Here is a 21,225-nt window from a genome sequence, read left to right on the forward strand (position 1 = left end):
TATCCCTCTGATTCGACTGATGTCTCCAACCCAGAAGTTTGAGGGGAAAATTCTGGCTTGTATGCTGTTCACTCCAACCCAGGGATGATGTTTTGCGGAGCAGCCTGTCAACAGGGGCAGTGACGCAGCTGATAGAACATCGCCCTCACTACCCCTCCGCTCCTTGGAAAAACCCCTCCCCTCAATCCTGTCTCGTGGTGGAATAGCCAAGCTCTCTTCTGCTTGGGCGCTCTTGTTGGACAGACGGCTAGTGGGACATGGCCGATTTTAGAAAAATTATACTGCTGGTATTTAGTTTGGTAATGTTTCCTATGGGATCATTAGTTATCATCGTTGTTTTCTGTAATAGTTCTGATTTTGAATACTCTACTTTCGAATAGATATTGAACAAAAATAACTTAAATTATTTTTGGCAATTTTTTTCTGGTGTGCTGATTTCTTGTTTGTGGAGTTTTTCCCTGATCCAGCTTGTGACCGACGGTTGGAGTTTCCCTATGTCTGGGCTTACGTCAACAATCTCCTAGATTAATGAACTATTGCCCCTGAGTGATCACTCGAACTATCATTTTCTGAATCATGCCGTCATTCTGCAGTACCTTTTCCCACTTCTTTTTCTCAAGTGCCGACTGTTCACAGCTGTCATTCCATCCAAAGCCTCGCGTGGCATTTCAGTCAATATCAGTGGCCGTGGGTTCTGATTGGCTGAAAGATTGTGCCAGGGATGATTTCAGAGATGGAAAAAGGGATTTGCCAAGTGATGGAGCCATCACAAAAGATAATCGTGAGCAATGGTCATTTTTATGACATCATTGGAGAGATCACTAGAGCTGTCTCACCAAAGGAATAGAAAAAAATGGAAATGGTGTGATTGAGGCTTTTATGAAGCAGAAACCTCCATTGCAGTCATTTTAAACAGCACAGTGACTCATATCAATGGTATGTGAGTTCAAATGGTGGTAATTAATCCTATTAAAAAGAGGGACAGCTAGATAATTTCCCCCACTATATTATTCACTCTACCAGTCTCACATCATTTATAAGAGTTGTTTATATAGCCAAATGAATGAAAGTGGGTTGGGGATTGATTTAGGTACTGACACTGTTGCCAAACCATTCTAAATCAATGGGCAGTATGGTGCAGGAACCAATGACGTCAGTCAACTAATGACATTCCCTGCTGTGGAATATACTGTGGCCATTGCGTGCCAAGCGCTGCAGTAGTGGCAGTAAGCATGCAAGAAGCGATAAAATTTTTAATCGGCAGTGTATTTTGTTAAGTTTTTGTGCTCTTGATGTTGAAGGTGCAACTTATAATAAATGAACCTGGTGAGAATTGCCTCATCACTACCACTAAAGAAGAAGTGGAAAAGGCATTGAAAGGTTTGTTAAGAATAATAATTAATATTAGAATAACTAATAGTATTAGAATATCTACTATTTAAAAGTCGATATTGATTATAGACTATTTAGCAACTGGTAATTATTATTTTCTTTGGGGCTGATGGTCAGTTGGCCAGCTTTGTCATCTTCTCTATGAATCACTGGTCCAGTCAAAGTTAATATATATTCCATTACTACTTAATGAATTCTGTTTACAGTGTGAAATAGATCTACATGTGACCATAATGTCTTCACTTTGACAATGCCAATTCAGCTCCTGAATTACTCCTACTAATCTTTTAAAGCCTAAAGAAATATGATTTTTTGTGACAAAGCATTAAAAGAACAGGAAATTGTGAATCTCTAGTTGACATTGTGCTTGAAATTGAAAATTTAAATGAAAAATTGCCATGAGAATGAAGGCTCAGCTCGCTTGAGAAAAGTCTATTGCTGAGGCAAAGAGCTCATAGACCCACATAAATTTTCAGTGAGATATTGGTTATTCAGGAGATAAAGATCTTTATCATAGTCCAGGTCCTTCAGAAAATGATCTTCCTCACAAGAGGAGTCATATGACTCCTCTTGTGAGGAAGTAATATTATCGGTAGAACAAAATAATTTTGCTAGTCTCCAACCATAAAATAAATATCAAGTCAACTCAACCACATAAATATCTCACCTGGGAGTAACCATTGCCTATTATGCTCAACACTCAGAAACTGAATGATAGCAATTAGTAATGGTTGATGGAGTAACAAATTAATTTCGTGCATATCATCGTTTATGTGGGATCTAATTGTCAAAAGCTACTTCCCGTTAAGTATAGAGAGAGGGATCTTTAAACATTAACTTTAGATACATCATTTATTCTATTTTCCAAGAAGGTGTAGGCTTATGTGTACACCAGTGGCGCCGACTCCATGGGGCCTGAGGGGGCCCGAGCCCCCTCAAAGATTCGTTTTGGGGGGCGGAGCCCCCTCAATAATTCAAGAAAATAATTAAGTTATATTATGCTTTGTGAAATCACAAAAATATATTCGTAATTTTTATTTCCCATGTTTGACGATAGTTACCTATTTAACAATGAGTGTTGAAACAAATAATTATAAGGTTAAGTAGGTTAACTGAATGAAGTGGTGTGAATCATGGTAATGTTTTGGTGCTGCGACACACTTTGAATTTAACCTCTTCCCGGGGAAAGACCTCCGATATGGGCCCCCCCAATATTTTTTATAAGTCGGCGCCCCTGGTGTACACTGGTATGAATAACTACATTGATTCAGTAATTCAAATAGGATACTCAATAAATTCATACATTCATTTCGGATGTGTATGGTTCCAACCATCTTTGGCTTGCTTTCATCATTTTTTTTATATTCTTTTTATAGATGGGAAACTTTTCTTTTGAAACCATTTTGCCAGTGGCATTTCTGTGTGTGCTTATATTTTTATTTCTTTTGGAAGATAGCGATCTTAAAATTTATATAAGTAAATCTTTTCCACAATTTCATGCATTATTCCATCAATTTCAAGTTTTCTGGAATACTTCTGGTTCATTCACTTGACTTCGAAAGTCATTGTTGCAATTACCATGTCATGGCCGACAGCAGCTGGTTGCTCACTCCAGATATACTGCTTTAGCTTCAGTGGCAGAACTGTATGTCGTTCCGATGCATGGCAGTGCAGTCAGCACTGCCAGTGAATTTTGAAGTGTGCACCAAGAAGGAAGGATTGGGGCTTCAAGAATCTGTTCTAGATGGGTGAGGTACTTGGGCAGAAAGAAAGCATTTGTCATCTGCAGCTCATATTTCACAAGATTTTCACCATACATTTTATGCGATTCCCCAAATTTGAGTTTCAAGAAAGGCCATTCTGGCATCGTCACCAACTATGTGTAAAATATGAAAATATAAATCAGATGAATGTTTACAATTATGCAAAGGTGAATATGATGTCAAACTCTAAAAATTATTTTTTATGTTCAATTATTTTAAATAATATTTCTTCCCAGTTATGTACAGTATAAAGATAATTGCAGTTATTTGAATTGCATTTCAAGAGGTATCCTCGATTTTTTCTTTGTCATTGATGCAATATTTAGAATTATTAGAATAATCCCTTGCAGTGACCTACAGGCTGCACCTACCTGTACTTCAAGTATATTTTCTATGAGTACTTACCTGAGTAGATTTTGCAGTACATGTACTACAAGTATGCAGTCATTTATCACAAAATGAAAGCAGGCCTCTAGCGGAGGGGGTATTGCACATATCACGGTCACGTCTCTCCCAACTTTGATGCTGAATCCGTCCCTGGATGTGGGGGAGGATGAGGAGCTGGATGCGCTTCAAGGTGGGGTGCAAAAGAGGTCATCCACATCTTCGAGGTACCGTGCAAGCCACCACCAGGGTGTGTGGCACAGGGTGATGGCACACCTGGCATTCACACAGCACTCATCCCTGCCTTAATCGGAATTACTTGCCAGGCATGCAGTCTAGAAACTAGGAGAGTGCTAAGGTCGAAGTGTAGTTTTATTTCAGAAAGTCCACCAGTGATTAATGACGAATTCAACTTTCAGCAAACAAAATAAATAGCTGAGTCAATGGAATCCATGGTTTTCAGCTGCGTGCGAATGGACAACACAATGTCAGAGAAGAGGCCGGCAAAAGGAATTTTCTTGCTACAAGCGAGAGAGCCCAGGGTAGGGTGATAAACGTAAGAATGTATTAGGAGGCCAACGGGACCACGGAGCAGCTGATTAAAAGGAAACGGATTGGTCCATGGTTGGGAGAAGAGCAAAGAGCGTAGGTGAGAGAAACAGCATTCGGAAGGGTGTGAGCCATAGTGAATAGAAAAAAGCCGCCTGCTATCTTGGTGGATCCACGGAGAAGTGACTTATTAGGGGGAGGTAGTAGCATCTAGAAGACTGTAAAAAATGGCAATCATTAATATATCACCTAAAACAAAAGATTCCTCCTTTGGGTCCTTAACATTCGTCGTCCCTTCTGGCTTCTTTCTTAAGGGAACCCTTTTGACATGTGACGACGTGGGCGTTTCCCTTTCTTACATGGCAACCTTGCCCCCTACACCAAAGGGTGAGGGATATGGAGAGGGTCTTTGAGTGGCCTAGTGGGGCCAAGGAATCTAGGGGACGCACAGTAGGGTGGTGCGAAAAAACTCAAGTTACAAATTTCGTGTCGTAATAGCGCGGAAAAGTTGCGATACGTTAGTACAAGAAAAACAAAAAAAGAATTATTAAAATCGGACGTCATCTTCCGATCCCGCAAAGCACCTGAAAAAATGACAAAAATGAAAGAAATTGTTTTTTTTTTGTTGTAAAAAAATGAAATAAAATTAATATCTTTTAACGCAACAACAAAAAATGGTTACAAATAGCATAGTTTATTATTAATATATGCATATTTATGGTTTTAAACTGTTATTACTGATCACACCAGATCATTAAAAATGTATAAATTTTGCAATTTTGCCGGTTTTTCAGAGTTTTGTAATAATTACTTGAGGATAATTTTTGCGAAGTTTTAAATAGTCCTTTAGATCAAAATGACAATAAAACTGGCCACTAGAATTGAAAGGCAAAATTGCACCTTAAAAAGGCAGCATGTTAACCCTATTGAAACCGAAAGTGAAGATGTTGAGGTTTTAAATGACGCAACGCAAAGTTCAACAATCAAGGAGAAATTTGTTGACCAGGAAGATCACATGCCTAGTACACCCAAAAAAATATAAATCACCATGGCAAATTAGGGTAAATTTATAAACTACAGCTTTTCATTGTGATCAATACGGGGTATCTCACCGTGCAGCTGCTGCTATAGCATCAAGTGTATTTGTAGACAATGGTGTTATAACTGAAGAATATACTTCTAAGTTCATTGACTGATGTAGAATTAGAAGGGAAAAGAGAAATATTATTAGCGATATACAGCAAATCCATCTTGATCTAGGTGAGCTACATAGTCTATACTTTGACGGAAGGATATACAATACCATAGTAATAGAAATGATTGAATTGAAAGAGTACTGCCGGACAGTTAAAGCGGATCACCAGTCTCTAATAAAAGAACCGGATTTTGTGTATTTGAGTCATGTTTCTCCAAGCTCCGGGTCTGCTAAAGATATAGTGGTCTCCATATTATCTTATCTCTCTGATCAAGGAGTATCATTAGAGTACTTAGGGTTAGTTTGCTGTGATGGCACGAACATCAACATTAGATGGAAAGGTGCACTATCAGAAAGCTCGTAGGAAACATTGGACCTTCGCTGCAGTGGGCAGTTGGTTTACTTCATTTCATTGAATTACTTTTGTTATATTTTTCAGTATTTAGATGGTGAAACAAGTGGCCAAAAATCATTTAGTGGGCCAATTGGACTAATCTGAATGGTTATGGAAAGCTTCCAATTCTGCATTTCCAAGCAATTCAATGTGAAATTCTACAAGTTGATAGATAAATTTTGAGCAAGGACAAAAGATACCTTATTGACATTAGACAAGCAATCACAAGTGCTGAATTTCCAAATGACTTACCAAACCATGATCCTGGACCAATTTCACATGCTCGATGACTCGTGTGGACAGAGCAATGGAAACCTGCTCTCGATACATACCTGAATATTAAAAGAAAGTAGTTTTCCCTGTAATTGAATGGAACTCTAAATTTGACCACGCAGAGAACGTATTGATGGCGATGGTTTTTGATTACAGAAGGCACATTAGAGAGCTAGGGCTAAAAAGAGTATTTAAGGCCAGACAGACTTAACTAAAAGCAAACCTATCGTAAACTTCATTACTCCTGCCATGAACTTCGAAATAAATGACTGTATAGAATTGATTGCCTGGAATAGGTGCTTTCCATTCATTGACACAAGTCGACTTGGGTCGCGGTTTTCGTGTTCCATTCTGTGTGTGTCGCCGACTGTTGTGACACAAGTCAACAAACGGTAACGCACAGGAATAGGAGAGTTTTAAACAGTTTCCGTGAGTCGACACAAGTCGACTCGTGAGTCACATGAATGGAAAGCACCCAATGTAGTCAAACTATCTACTCAACTTCTTCTTATGAGAATAATTGCTAATGAAGAAATAGCTTCCTTCATTGAATCTGGTGATAAACAAGATTGGGATATTATAACTTCCTACATCACGTACAGGCAAGCAATGGAGCCGTGTGTGAAATTGGTAACAGAGGCATCCCTTAAGCTTTGTGGCTATCGATCCAGAGATGGATTTATTAGGGCTATATTCAAATCAAGGTCCATTATGCCCGACTTCACCACAAAATCGCAGTACAAAGTAGTTTTCACAAGCTAAAATTTAAAAGAAGGACAAAAAATTTTAATATTATAAATAGCAGTAACCCTCATTAGTTGGATGGATGGAGGGTGTGGGTAGAACTCAAAGTGCAGCCACCTATCCGCGGTGAGTTCTGGATTGTTTAAATATAATTAAATCATATATAAACAAAGGAAGAGCTGCATAATCAAATATGTATTTTAGCCTAAAATATTACCTTAAGTAATTATTACACAACTCTGAAAAACCGGCAAAATTGCAAAATTTATACATTTTTAATGATCTGGTGCGATCGGTAATAACAGTTAAAAACCATAAATATGCATATATTAATAATAACCTATGCTGTTTGTAACCATTTTTTGCTGTGGCGTTAAAAGATATTAATTTTATTTCATTTTTTTACAACGAAAAAAAAAACATTTTTTTTTCATTTTCGTCATTTTTTCAGGTGCTTTGCGGGATCGGAAGATGACGTCCGATTTTATTAATTCTTTTTTTGTTTTTCTTGTACTAACGTATCGCAACTTTTCCGCGCTATTACGACACGAAATTTGTAACTTGAGTTTTTTCGCACCAGCCTAACGCACAGTGGGTGGAAATCAGAAATGGTGGCCAAAATTACAAAATGGCTTTTTTTGAGTTATAAATTTGAAATTTCGCATGTTAACTTGAAAATGATTGAAATTTATGAAAATGGACCTGAATTGATATTATTCTTGCCTGTTATTGATACAGAGTCTCAAATACGAGCAAATTTCAATAAAAACGCCTGCTTTCGATTTTCTCTTAAAATCTTCCAACTGAAGTAGACGGTGACAGGGGCGCAGCTAGGAATTAAGGCTGGGGGGGTTTAGATGCGACTAATACTGGGGTGTGTGGGGGTATGAAATACCCACCAGGATAAGCAGTAGCTGCGAGATTAATAAACTGCGGAATTTTAAGATAAACGGTTCAAAATGGAGAGTTTTACGGCTTTATAAGGGATATTTTATTAATCCTTACACTATTCCATTAGTAATATGAATCCAATGAACTAAAATGGATTAAACTTAAAAATTTCTCTGAGTGTTGGGGGGGGGGGGTGGTTTATCCCCCAAACCCCCCCCTCGGTACACCACTGGACGGTGAAGTTAATTGTGGATTCTTAAGGAATAAAAAACTATAAGCTGTTATTGTGGTATTTTTTTCTTTTAATTTCCGTAATATTAACGAATATCTTCGATAAAATCTTACTGTGCAGTTACAAAATGGCGTACACTGCGTCTGTGGCGTAATTGGCCCTGAGCTGTCCTACAGAGAGAGCTATATTGACTCTTGGTCAACTCAGAGGAAACATTATCAATGACAGTGCCTCCTCCACTGCCATCTCAGCGTGGACCTTTTTACTTATCTTCCTCTTGGAAAGAACTCTCTTAGCCCGATTAGGGGTCTTCGTTGTTATTTCTCTCTCTAAGCAGTGCTGTTGAAGTATCTCCCTTCAGGGGCGCAGCTAAGAATTAAGGCTGGGGGAGGTTTAAGTGCAACTAATACCGGGGTGTGTGGGGTATGGTATACCCACCAGGATAAGTGGTAGGTGCGAGATTAGTAAATTGCGGAATTTTAAGATAAATGGTTCAAAACGGTGAGTTTTACGGCTTTCTGAGGGGTATTTTATTACTCCCTACGCTATTCTATTGGTAATATCAAATCAATTAAGCAAAATGGATTAAACTTAAAAAAATCTCTGAACTCGGGGGGGGGGGGGGGTTTATCCCCCAAACCCCCCCCCCCACCCTCGCTGCGCCACTGTCTCCCTTCTCTTTAAAACTCACAGATGCCGCGAGAGCAAGCTCAGTCGTAAAAAAAGAAGTTTTTAAAGTTTTAATTTTTCTTCTACGTGATGTAACACTTGAGCTGGGCCGCCGGGACACCGTGACGTATCCCGGTGCGCCCTGGAAATATTCGTCGCCCTCCGGAATATCCGTCCCTGTATAGTGCTGGCGCCCTCTGGCCACGGCCGTCCACCGCCCTAAGAGGGGGTCCAACACGGGCCTGCATTTGAAGGGTGCGATAGGGAAGTTTTTTTATTGCCTAAATTGAAAGATTATTACTCCTGGAGTACGTATTTCACGCTTTTAGAGTTTTAAATGATGATACCTATTTTTCGCGATTTAATGAAAAGTGAAAATTTTCAAACGCGCGAAAACACGACGGCTAAGCATTTATGCTGGGAAAAGCCCGTGTGACGTCTGGCTGCTGCTGTGTGAGACAACCTGGTTGCGAGGCTATGAACGCCGCTACGATGCAGGCTGCTTGCTGCCCAGCATGGCGGTCAATGGCGGTAGCGTAGAGTACCCTGCTAGCAGGTAGCACTTGGCTTAAATAATGATTATTAATACCCATCAAACGAAGGAAGCTTTGCGACCATGGGCAATTTAATAGGTAATTATTAAGAAATTTTTCCCTGAGCTCTGTGCCTCATGCATGCATTGGTAATCTCAGACGATTTAAAACTCCCATCTACTCGGTCCCTAGGTCCCTGTGCCGACACGTGGTGTGGCATCGCATGGGCGCCAATCTGGCCGTTTTCAAATGAGGTTAAAATTGACTACATATTAACATTCGTCTAAACTGGGATATCTAAAACCAAATAATTTATACATTATGGATACACTAATGGTGGGTAACGAATCGAAATCGAATCGAAAAATAGGGTGGCTTCCTATTATTTTTTTATTGCCTAAATCGAAAGATTATTACCCCTGGAGTACGTATTTCACGAATTTAGATTTTTAAATGACGATATCTATTTTTCGCGATTTAATGAAAACTGAACATTTTCAAGCGCGCGAAAACGCGACGGCTAAGTATGAATGCCGGGAAATCTCCGTGTGACGTCGTTCTGGTTCCCGCTGCCGCAAGCGAGGTGACCTTGGGGCGAGCCTTTGAGCGCTGATACGACGCAGGATGCTAGTACGTAGCAGAGTACCATGCTAGCTGGTAGCGCTTGGCTTAAATAAGGATTATTAATACCTTATCAAACGAAGGAAACTTTCCGACCTTGGCCAGTTTTAATAGGTGATTATTAAGGCATGTTTCCCTGAGCTCTGTGCCTCATGCATGCATTGGTAATCTCAGACGATGTAAAAATCCTATCTACTCGTGTAGAAACTAGGTCCCTGTGACGTCACTTCGAGTGGTATCGCATGGGCGCCAATGTGGCCTTTTTCAAATGAGGATAAAATTGACCGTTAACATTCGTTTAAAGTGGGATTTCTAAAACCAAATAATTTGTATATCATGAAAGCACTAATTGTGGGTAACGGATCGCAATCAATGCCTTTCGTTTTCTTTGATGAAGGAAACTACCCTTTTCTTTTCTTGGCCACTCGAGAGTGCCTGGCTAATGAAATATAAATATTGTATATACATATAGGGCTAAAGGTAGGATAGTAATGAATCAATCAATTTGAAAAGAATACAATTTTACAAAAATGCAAACCGGCTCCTGTAGAAGTACCGGGAGACTACTGAAAGACAGATTCCGGAAATTTTAAGATGTGTGCGAGCCAATTTTTGTAGCGACAAAAAAATCCTTAATTGCTTCGGGATATCTCTGCCTATTTCTTAAGGTATGGCAATTTGGTTGCGTTTTGTCAGGAAATCACTAAGATATTTCGGAGCGTCTGGGTTGTGTCTTAAGTTCAGTCTCCTAGATAAATAATCTAGCAATTTTTCTCGGGGTCAATGATTTTTTCTCCGATTTCCATAGGTTATGCACGTCTTGACGTGTAACCAAGTGAGGAGGCAATTTTTATAGGATGACTTAAGGAGTCTATATAAAATTAAAAAATAGATTTCAAATTGATAGAAGCCGAGGTTAGCTAATGTCCTACTAAGTGCACGGGGAAGAACGCGTATCATAGGAATGAGTTATCTAATAAATATCTTTCGCAGCACGAGTAGAAATATTGGTAAAAAACAGACGTGGCGATGAAAATGTTGAAAAAAGTAAACGCTTGGCATACCTCATAGAATGGTCAGGCGTGCAGCCAAAATAAATTACCGCTGACGAACGCCAGTTAATGACGGAAAAATCATTTGCACCCTTCACCATTGGCGCAGCGAAGGGGGGGAATAAACCCCCCCCCCCCAGAGCTCAGAGAAATTTTTAAGTTTAATCCATTTTACTTTATTGGATTGATATTACTAATAGAATAGTGTAATGATTAATAACATATCCCCTCAGAAAGCCGTAAAACTCACTATTTTGAACCATTTATCTTAAAATTCGGTAATTTATTAATCTCGCACCTACCGCTTATCCTGGTGGGTATTCCATACCCCCCACACACCCCGGTATTAGTTGCACCTAAACCCTCCCCTTCCAACATTAATTCCTTGCTGCACCCCTGCTGTTCACAAGCTAATTTAAAACACTTCAACAAATTCTGAGCACTCAAGGGAACTCAACTTTCCATCACTATAGCCCAAGTAGAACTGAGAGGATGATGTACGTTTTGAATAAGTCAGAAGAAGTCCCCCTGGAAATACTCCTTTAAGCCTGTTAAAGGTTTTCTCACCGCGGTGTCATATAACTCCTGTTTTCGCACTAGAATCCTGGGGGTTAGGTATGGGAGAGTAAAGAAGGTACACAGATCTCAGCTGGTATCTTTTTAGGGGGTCTCTTTGTAAGAGACAATTTTGGCCGGCTTTTTCCGATTTCCGTCGACGGTGGGTCGATTAGTCAGGATTAAGGAGCATAGATTGGGTCGAGGGTCGTAGCCTGTCAGGAATCCTATGTCTTTAGCCTAGGAAAGTGTGAGAATCCTATGAATGGGCAAATGGCCTAGGGAGACCATAGAGAAAAAAAAGGGGTGGAGGGTAACTGTCCAAGGCCAGGATGAGAAGGCAAATGGACAGGGTGGAGCCTAGGATGTCCTATCAGATAGAATAGCCCCAAACCCAACGTGGGGAGCACTCATGTGAAATATTAGTGCCAGTGCCGTGAAGAAGCCAGTATTCGTCTAGCACGTTGTTGGAAGGTCCTCGGGGAAAAGGTGAATTATAAGTGCTACTTTTCACTCGTCCGGCCATTACATGGTGAGCATTTAGGATCCGGTGAAGATAGACTTAATCTATGAGATTGATAAATAGAAATTATGGCGGCGCGTTTCGTACCAAACGGAACATTAAAAATTCCCCTTCCAAGTGCTATTTATAGTGCTATATTTAGAAAAAATGCCTGTTTTTTAAGCGTAAAATTGATTACCCTACTTTAGGTTTAATAAAGCATCTCCTTTAGTTTTGGATTTAAAACTTAAAGTATGTACTTATTGATTCTTATTTTTCTCCATAGATTTATTTTATCATAAGTGGTGCGACAAACGTGGAAAGCATGATCGTATTTCGCCAAAAAGAAAAAGTTGCAGCTCTAAAGTGGATCACATGAGACCGATGCGCCAGGATAAGGGGTGACTGAGAAGCGGTGACCCTCAAGGCAGGTGTGCGTGACGTCAGAAAATTATCTTCGATGGATAATTTTTTGACGTAGACTTGATTTTTCTACGCGAAATAATAATTTATTTAGTTAACAATGAACCCTAAATGAGTTTTAAAAGTAAAACTAAACTTAGGCAAGAGGAAATGTTGGTTAACATTTTACCAAATCCTCAAAACTTAGATAAAAGGGAAGTCAAAGGAAGAGTCATTAAAATAAATCATTCTAAAATTTCGTGTTTCACACTGTCTTAAAAGAACAATTTGAGAAATCTTTTGAACCACTTAAATAAAAAACTTCTTAAACTTTTCATGTGACTTGATTATATTTTATTACGAGAAAAGTAAAGGTAACTCAAGGAATCTTTTGCGGCCCCCCTCCCTGAGTTTTTTCGGTATCTGCTACTGTCACAGTGAATCACGGTGAATCACTCCGACTTCAATTCATTTTTGTTTACCGAACCGGGATTCGACTGCCTTTCCAGGGCCTCAAAATGGCATTGAAACTTGGGTCGGGCGATATTAAGAATGGAGGATTTCCACTGCGTCTCAGTATATCTCTAAGCGCTTGGAATAGTGCCTGCCTCATGACTGCCGATCTCTTAGTTTTTAACAAAATCTGCGGAGTACGAATGCAACGCTGGAATCTGCCTTCCCCCCCTTCCATGGCTGTAAATGTTTTCAGGGGCGTTCATTTCGAGAGGGAGTGAATTTTGAGGGGGTTCATTATTGGGGTGGGGGGACACTTGTGAACGATTTACAAAAAAAAATCAATGGGGGTTTGGACACCATCACTACTCCCAATAAGTCTTGATCTCCGTTAGACGACGGAAATACGTTTTTTTTCAAGTTATCTACATCTACATGTCCATAATACCCTGCGGGCCACCTCTAGGGTGTTTGGCAGGGGGTGATCAATCACCAGCTTGCAGCATGCAATTTGACTCCCACATGCACACCACACGGTCCATAAAACGTCACGCATACTAACAAATTATATTACCATATGCTGTTAGAAATAATAATAAAATTAAGAAACATGCATTAAGTTTTACAGAAGTTAGTAGGCCACGCTACTAGTCATCTGATCTATTTATGTGTTATATCGCTGCCGTTATAATTTCTTACGAGCGTGCTTCCCCCGCTCCCAGCGGGCTTCCCCCGCTCTTTTCAATGCAGGTCCACAGAGGGATAGGCGTTTTTCTAATTTTAAAATGTAGAAAAAAAGGCAGGGTCTTATGCACAAATTTAATTGGAATGTACAAATTGAGGTCAGACGACCTCTTTAAACACAACATTGTAAGTATATTTACACCATCCTCTGTTAAACGCACATGATGACTCATACTTACGTAGGTATCAACAGGAGACTTGAATGCAAATGAACAAATGTATCAGTTTGTGTGCCGTTAACGTCAGGAATATGTACAGTTTTTTAAAATTATTTTCTGATAATTATTATGTTTTTCTCTGATAAATTCTGTGAATTTTGGTACCTCATTTGTAGATGTTTGGTTGCGTATAAGTTTAGAAAAAGGTATCTATACTATATATATATATATATATATATAAATAATGTAAAGGAACTTCTTCTTGCCCTAGGGTGGGCACACAAAAAAACTTAGAAATTGACAGAAAAACGAAAAATAAAATAAAAGTGAGGAACTTACGGGGAAAGGTTGTTTTTACAAATTTTCGATGGGACGCAGCCCATCTTTCTCAAGTGAGAAGAGGAGTATATATATATATATTTAGAAATAATATGGAAGATAGGTTGATGGTGGAAAAAAGACATTCTGAACCTGTCTGTTCTACAGTCTATTCCTCTTATTCTATTTATATGATCTGATCTTCCGTTGTATGTTGGCGTCCTTAAGATATGGCTAACTTCGTTAGAAAAGACACCTCTCTTGGATTTATCTAAAAGGTTTAGTATATTTTTCAATCTACGGTCTGACAGAGAGTCCCATCCGAGTTTATCTAAGAGGTCAGTTACACTAACAAGACTATCGTAACGGCCTTTCACACACCTGGCAGCTCCTCTTTGCACGTTGACCTGTGGTCTGTGTGGTGGTCTGTATTTTGACCTGTGGACAGGGAATGTTTTGACCTGTGGTGGTGTTTAGAAAGGCTGTCTGGAAACAGTAAATGGGTGCTTTCGGGGGTAGATAGCGCTTACAGCGCTGCCAAAATGATAGCTGCGGAACTACCCTGAGTGAGCACAGCGGCACAGTACCGTGTGAGCACACGACTCATTTCTCGGAGCGGTCTATTCGAACGTTATTTGCCAGAGCACTCTTCGCTGATTGGTGGGAGTTCAAACAGTAGTCCCAGGCGACCACTGGTATGTTCCTACATGATTGAAAAGGCCCTACGTACCCAGATTTCTCCCCATTTCCATTTTTCCGTGGTGAGCAATAACTCAGAGCGCTGACTCCCACTGAATGCGACCCAGTGACGTAGCCAGGGGGGGGAGGGTCAAGGGGGTCCCTCTTCGAAACATAAAAACACAATTATTTTCCTTCATAAGAGAAAACAAAATATCGAAAAATCATGAATTTACAAAATAATTCTTTAACAAATGAAGTTTTTCGATTATGGAAAGTGTTAAAATTAGTTTAAAACCCGTTCTTTAGTACCTCGTTTTAAAAAAAGTTTCCCCCCTGGATTTGGACCCCCCCCCCACCAAACGAAATTCCTGGCTACGCCACTAATGCGACCAATTTGTACAATATGCAAGAGCGTTTCAGGTAGACACGTAAAGTAATCAAAAGCTGACGTGAGACCAACGTTGAAATCCTATTGGTGGCCTATCCAGCGCAGTGTTATTATGCGAAGTGGAAATAGCAAATGGTATTATTTATGGATAATTTATTGTTAAATAAAGATATTTATCCTAATTCGTGAGCAGTACATTTAATGAATTGGAGAATTTCCCATCGAAATTTGGCAGCAAACTCTACCGTGGTAGTAGAAAATGAGGCCCAACAGGCCATCACAATGCCATCACTTATTCTCGCTCGGATTTTGTCATTTGGTCCCTGCGCTCTTGAAAGCGGGCATTCAGTTTAGGGGAGGGGGCGAGAGGGGTCAAGCCGATTCTCACCCTATCTCAGGAAGGGCAGGGGGGGGTCCTGGTAAGTCTCACGCAATTTTTTACCGAAGGAAACAGTTTAAAATTACTATCTTACAAATCTTAAATCCTAGTCTTAACTAATGTTAAATAAAAATAATTAAACAGTAAATAACAAAGCCAACGCAATGAAGCATGGATTAACGCATTCACACTGAAAATACGCATTTCGAACAATCTCAAGTGAGATTAGAGAGAGAGGGGGTCGAGCCAAATCTCACGATATCTCAACAATGGGGGGAGGGCAACAATCGCCAAAATCACCTAATCACGTATTTAATGGGCACACCAAAAGCAGAAAATCGCTCTTATCTATGTCCTTTATGTCCTAAACCTTTCGCCGTCCGTGGCTGTCCAGCGGTGTCGCTGTCGGGTTAGTTGCCGCGACAAGTATTGAAATTCCAACGTTCGTCCCGAATGCAGAGGATCTCCTCAGGACTAATGTTGTGGCTTTATTGCTCATGGAGTGTGTATCATCTTGGGGGTGTGAGGGGTTGAGGGCTGGTTTGGGGCTTTCTGGGAGTTTCTTTCTTTTCTGGGGTGTTGGTTTGGGGCTTTCCTTATCTCCAACGCCCCTCTCAATAATCTGGTTTTAAAATGTACGAGGATACTGGAACAAAGCACAACCATTCGGTAGGGACAACTTCAAAACATCAGCAGTCGCAGAACACACTGATTTGGGCCAGGACGTCGACGCGACGAACGCATAATTCCTAGCTAAGGTCAAAGGTCAACGTGTCGCATAAATATGTATGAGGGAAGTCTTTCCAGTCTTCGAGGCCTTTTCGCTTCTTGCTTTTCCTTTGTCCACTCCGAACGTTTGTGTGTGTCCACGGTCTCTTGTGCGTGCGTGTGCCCCTTCGTCGTGTGGCCGGGCGAATTTTTGCGCGTCCGGTCACAGATTGCGTCACACACTCACTCACCAAAGCACTCGGTGTGGGGGTCAGCGGCCGCCCCGCGCTGCGTTTCGCCCTTGTTTCTTTCGCGTCCCCCCTCTCCCCTTCCTCTCCTGCAGAGCGCGACCCCCACCCCCGCCAGACTAGTTCCGCGCGCCCGCCACCGCCTCGCGCGCCACCGCCTCCTCCTCCGTCGCCGACGACTCTTCCTCTATTCTTCAGATCTCAATCGGCGGCCCGACATCATCCCGCCGATCGCTCTGTGTCCTTGTGGTCTCGTGCCTGCCAGACTACCATTGTTGTCAGGCGGGAATATCAACAACAGCTTCATCCGTTAGTGTGTATTTGTTGTTGTTGGGGCTGTGTTGCCGTTTGTGCGTGTGAGTTCTTTGTTGTGTGAGTGTGTTTATTGTTGCGTTGCCTGCCGTGTTGCCGTGTGTTCTTCTGCCGCGAGGTCGCCTGTACTCGGAGGAGTCTCAAGGTGAGTGGGCGGTGTTGCGCTTCGCATACCACACTCCCATTGTGTGCCTCGGCCGTGCCGTGTGCACGAATTCGTGCCTTCCTGCGACCGTTATCAATGTACCATCTCCATTTGTGTTGCTATTGCTGTTGCCTGAGTGCGGAACGTAAGATGCATCCGTCGGGCGCCGTATAAATTGGCATTGCAACTCCTTTAGGAATCACGTACCGAAATCTGCTATTAGTTTCGTGTGGGATTAATTAATGTAATCTATTTTTAAATTTACGTACATTAATATATAATCCGTTTTGCCGCCTACAGAGTTTAAGACTTCAGTCGAGGGTGGCGGAAGTTTTAAGTGATACCTAGGCCGTGTGATCACCGGTAGGTAGGTAGAGGGTGTGTCTACGGCTGAAGAAGTTCGCGTCGCTCGGTGACAGCCGGTCGCTGCGGCATTGTCGGACCCGGTTTTTCCACCTTCCAACAATGGAAATTGTCGGACAGTGAATCGTAATCTGTCCGGTAACTTCCGTTGTTGGGTGGTGGAAAGAGCGGGATTGATTGTGGCAACTGGCAGTTTTGCGGTTATTGCTTGGGAAGGTAAATAAAGAAAGTTTCATTTCGGACACTCTGACCTCCAGCAAATGGAAAGAGGCACTTGGAGAGATACGTCGGATTGACAGATTCTTAAGTTAAATCAGCCAAAGCGAAGCATTATACACGGAACAAATCGCATCATAAGATGTCATGTGTTCACGTGTGAATGCATGCATTTCGAAGGATTCGTCGTGGAGAAACTACTAGACCGAGAGTCGAATATTTCGCTCCTAGTGTAGGTCACGTCACGCGTGGTTCCCACTCGTCGCCACCAAACCGTATTCTTCCGAAGCGATTCGGGTTCAGATCTCGTTCAAGTCAATTGAAATCCCACTAATTGGAGCAGTGGTGGAGGCACATTGACTCCATGGGGCAAAAATTCGTTATGGGTGTGAGGAAAAAATGTGTCAGACTTTTCGATTTTCCCCGGAGTGTCCAGATATCGAGATTCGAGTTATCAAGGTTCTAATGTTGATCATGTGACTATTCTAAAATGCTTAAAAAACTTAAAATTCACTACTTAAAAACTTTATAGTGGCAAGATCCCCGGTTTGCCCCCTCATTTTTTGTAAGTCGGCATCCCTGCATTGGCAGTAATGTCATCCAGGTGTGCTCACTGAAATAAACTTTTAATGCGGAATGTGAATTAATTCCATTGGCGGTGAGACCACTCATGTTAGTTAAAGATTTTGGCAAAGCTGTAGAAATAGACATTCATAAGCAAAACAAATCTTCGTATAAGTTTTCGTCCGCAAACTGACATTGTATTTATGCCGGTCGTATTCTGTAGTTTTGTGATTGCCGAATATGTTTAGAGGGGTGCTTTAGCACTTTTATTAGCTCCGTATCTGGCTGCATGAAAACATGGAAAATGCGTTGTATGAATTCATTTTACACTTAGGTTGGATTTAATCCCCTATTAGGCGAAATGTGAGAGTTGAATATTCATTCAGAATGAGGCTCGTAGTAAGTATAAGTATATTTTAGGGAAAGTATAATTGCAATTTCTGCTTACGTTTAGCGAAGAAAAATAATTGAAATGTGAAAGGCCAATGCATTTTCAGGAAATTGAGGACATAAATGAGACAATTAAATATTCCTCGCGGGCAGGTTGATCGAATGTAGGACAGTGGGGGAAAAGAGGGCATATGGCCGGCTGCGAGCCACACACGGAGCACCTGTGGCTCTTTCCATCGGGGAAACGTGCACCATCTATTGAGGCACTCGGATGTCGCTAAGGTAACATCGTAATTTATTTGTTTAGTAAAGCACGCGCTCACGTTTCTTATGTCAGTACCTACAGTATTTGTAGCTAATGGCATAAGGAAAATTTTAAATGCATAAAAATATTAATTAAGCTTCCATTTCGCGTTGAATAAGAAAGCAGAGCCAGATAACAGAGTATTCAGAAATTAATTTTGGAGAATATGCAAGTAATAGAATATATAGAGTGCAGAATGCATCATGACTGTAATTAAAAATTTTTTTAATAATGGCAGATTTTTAATTTTTTTAGGAAATTATCATCCATATGGGCCTAGAACCTTGTACCATGATCCCCGGTCTCTGGCTATGGGAATTCAGTAACATGAGTACTTAACGTAGTTGACTGCGCAGCGGCCCTGGTAGCCAATGGCCCGCGGTTCGATTCCCGGTTTGGGGGAATTTTTTTTTCGTGGCAATTCATGTATGCTAGCCCTATGTTTGAATTTGTTAAATTTTCCTACAATTCACATGTATGGGAAGAGTGTAGTGAACGGAAGTCATTCTATCTTGTTCCTGTATTTTTACTTGCCAAACTTCTCGTTCAAAACTAATTTAATCACCTTGAAGTTTTTATATTTGGGATGAATGCAAATATTAGTTAGGGCTTACTTTATACAGCATGAAAATATCCTGATTAAACACTAGTTCTTTAAGCCATGTGTTAATCCCATTGATTGTCCCGGCGTTGGCAAACTTTCCGTCTTGTAATACATGCACATAATACTTCAACTATAAATACAACCACAGATATTCGTGGCCTATGATTGATAAAAACTACCGAGACGGTATACGAACCCATGATTGGCGGACGAGGTCGTCACCCTTGCGACCACCGATATCAATGATCGTAAACGGAAATCCACGAATAAGTTGACCGGATGATTTCTCGGGCTTTCAGCCGGGCTAGACGGTCGTCATCGCCCATCAGTGGCGGATACAGATGGGGGGCCCAGGGAGCGCGCGCCCCCCTCCTTGTGGGGCCCCCTTTATTGCCAAACATTGCAGAACCACAATTTTAACTTTTTTATATCATAAGATGGCATTGTCTTGTACTTTTACATAATCAATTTAATTAAAACCTTCGTAAACTTTGAATGTGGCTTGATTATTTTTTATTACGATAAAAGTAGAGGTAACTCAAGGTACCTTTTGCGCCCCCCCCCTTGAGTTTTTTCTCTATCCGCTGCTGTCGCCCATCCCACCCGAATTAAAACTCCGTAGGAATTTGTCTTGTTAATTGCAAAGGAACGTTCCTGTTTTGAAAGTCAGCCAATTCGAATCGCGTGCGACAAAAGCCGTTCTCTTTACCTGTGACATACGAGTAAGCTGCATGCTCTGGTGAAGATGTCAATATTAAGAGGACGCATCACTCATGCTTGGCTGGTCGCATCTTGTCGTTTTTTTCATCATGTATTGTTTGTTTAAAACTTAAACTTAATGTATAATTTGTTTAAAAGCAATTTGTTTGAAATTTTTATTTTTTATTAAATAAAAACCATTGTCTACGTTTTCCTGCACATCAAATTTAAAAATTTCACCTCTGAGAAAATCATGGGTTAAAATGTTTTGGACTGGTATGCATGTAAATGTTGACTCTATAGTTCCTGGAAATTGTAAGATGATAGCTTAAATTTTGTACATCGTCGTTAAAAGGAACGGTGGTGAGGGGGAATAGTGCGCCTTCTCAAATGTACGTCCCTTGCAATTCCACTCTTTCGTATTATCAGGGATAATGATCGCAAATGGACGGAAGTGGAGAAAAACCACCTGCCATTTTGCTTTTTGCTTTGGGGGGTTGGCAATTCGCTTTAAAGCGGATTCCCGGAGCTATAAATAGCGTTTTCCCTCTCCCCGTCCGAGTCGTGCGCATGCTGCAGAACACGCTGCGTGTGTTACGTCTGGCGTGAATTAAAAAAAAAACCTCCCGGGCAGTTTCTTCTTCTAAACATTACCATTTGTGCATTATGAAAAATATAAATGTGTTACTTTCCCAAATTGTCGCCATTGCAACACATATTGTTTTAAGGCCGTTTTACACGGGGCACGGATTGCGCAGGTTAGAACTGCATTAATTTCTAAAATGGCGTGGAATTGCGCGAATGCATGAACGAAATTAGAACAGGGGCTATTTTGCCATCTCACGTCCACGCATTCTCGCATGTGTTCTAGCAATTCAGCGCTTTACAAGACGCAATTTTGACTGCGCCTTCGTACACACGTCAGATTGTGCAATTACGTGCCCCATGTAAAACGGCCTTTAAATACTGCGGAGCAGCAAATCAAGAATGAGAAGTACATAATAATAGAATGGGCGTACCCAGCGGGGGACAGATTAAAAGCAAAAGTAAATTTAGATCAAAACGATTGTTTTGAAAAAGATTTCTTTAAATCCAGTGATATTAGTATGAGACAGGCGATAGAAATAAAACTATTTTCGAACTAATTCTTTTAAAAGCTAATGTAGCGCTGTTATACTTTTCTTGAAATTTTGGTTTCCTTAACTTTATCTGAGTGTCAAGGTGAACGAACACGGCTTGTAGTCTTAAGGCCCCTATAGTTTAAATCCTGGCTACGCCCTTGAATTGTAGGAATGCCGGTCATGGGCAGGAGGGGGCAGCTCACCCCTCCCTATAAACAAAAATCGCAAATGTATTTAAGGAAAATAGTATTTTTTCAAGAAAATAATTTTAAAAACTAA

At 40.8% G+C, this 21,225-nt stretch overlaps 1 protein-coding gene across 1 annotated transcript in view; it reads left to right on the forward strand.

The window, feature by feature from the left end:
• Positions 1 to 16,415: 16,415 nt before the first annotated feature.
• LOC124162002 overlaps positions 16,416 to 21,225 on the forward strand; it is an 84,451-nt gene continuing 79,641 nt past the window's right edge. Inside the window, exon 1 of the mRNA XM_046538310.1 lies at positions 16,416 to 16,685. The gene's annotated coding sequence lies outside the window, so the exon portion shown is untranslated. The remainder of the gene's footprint in view (positions 16,686 to 21,225) is intronic.

This window comes from Ischnura elegans, chromosome 7 (genome assembly GCF_921293095.1).
Source record: "Ischnura elegans chromosome 7, ioIscEleg1.1, whole genome shotgun sequence".
In the NCBI taxonomy this organism is placed as follows: Eukaryota; Metazoa; Arthropoda; class Insecta; order Odonata; family Coenagrionidae; genus Ischnura; species Ischnura elegans.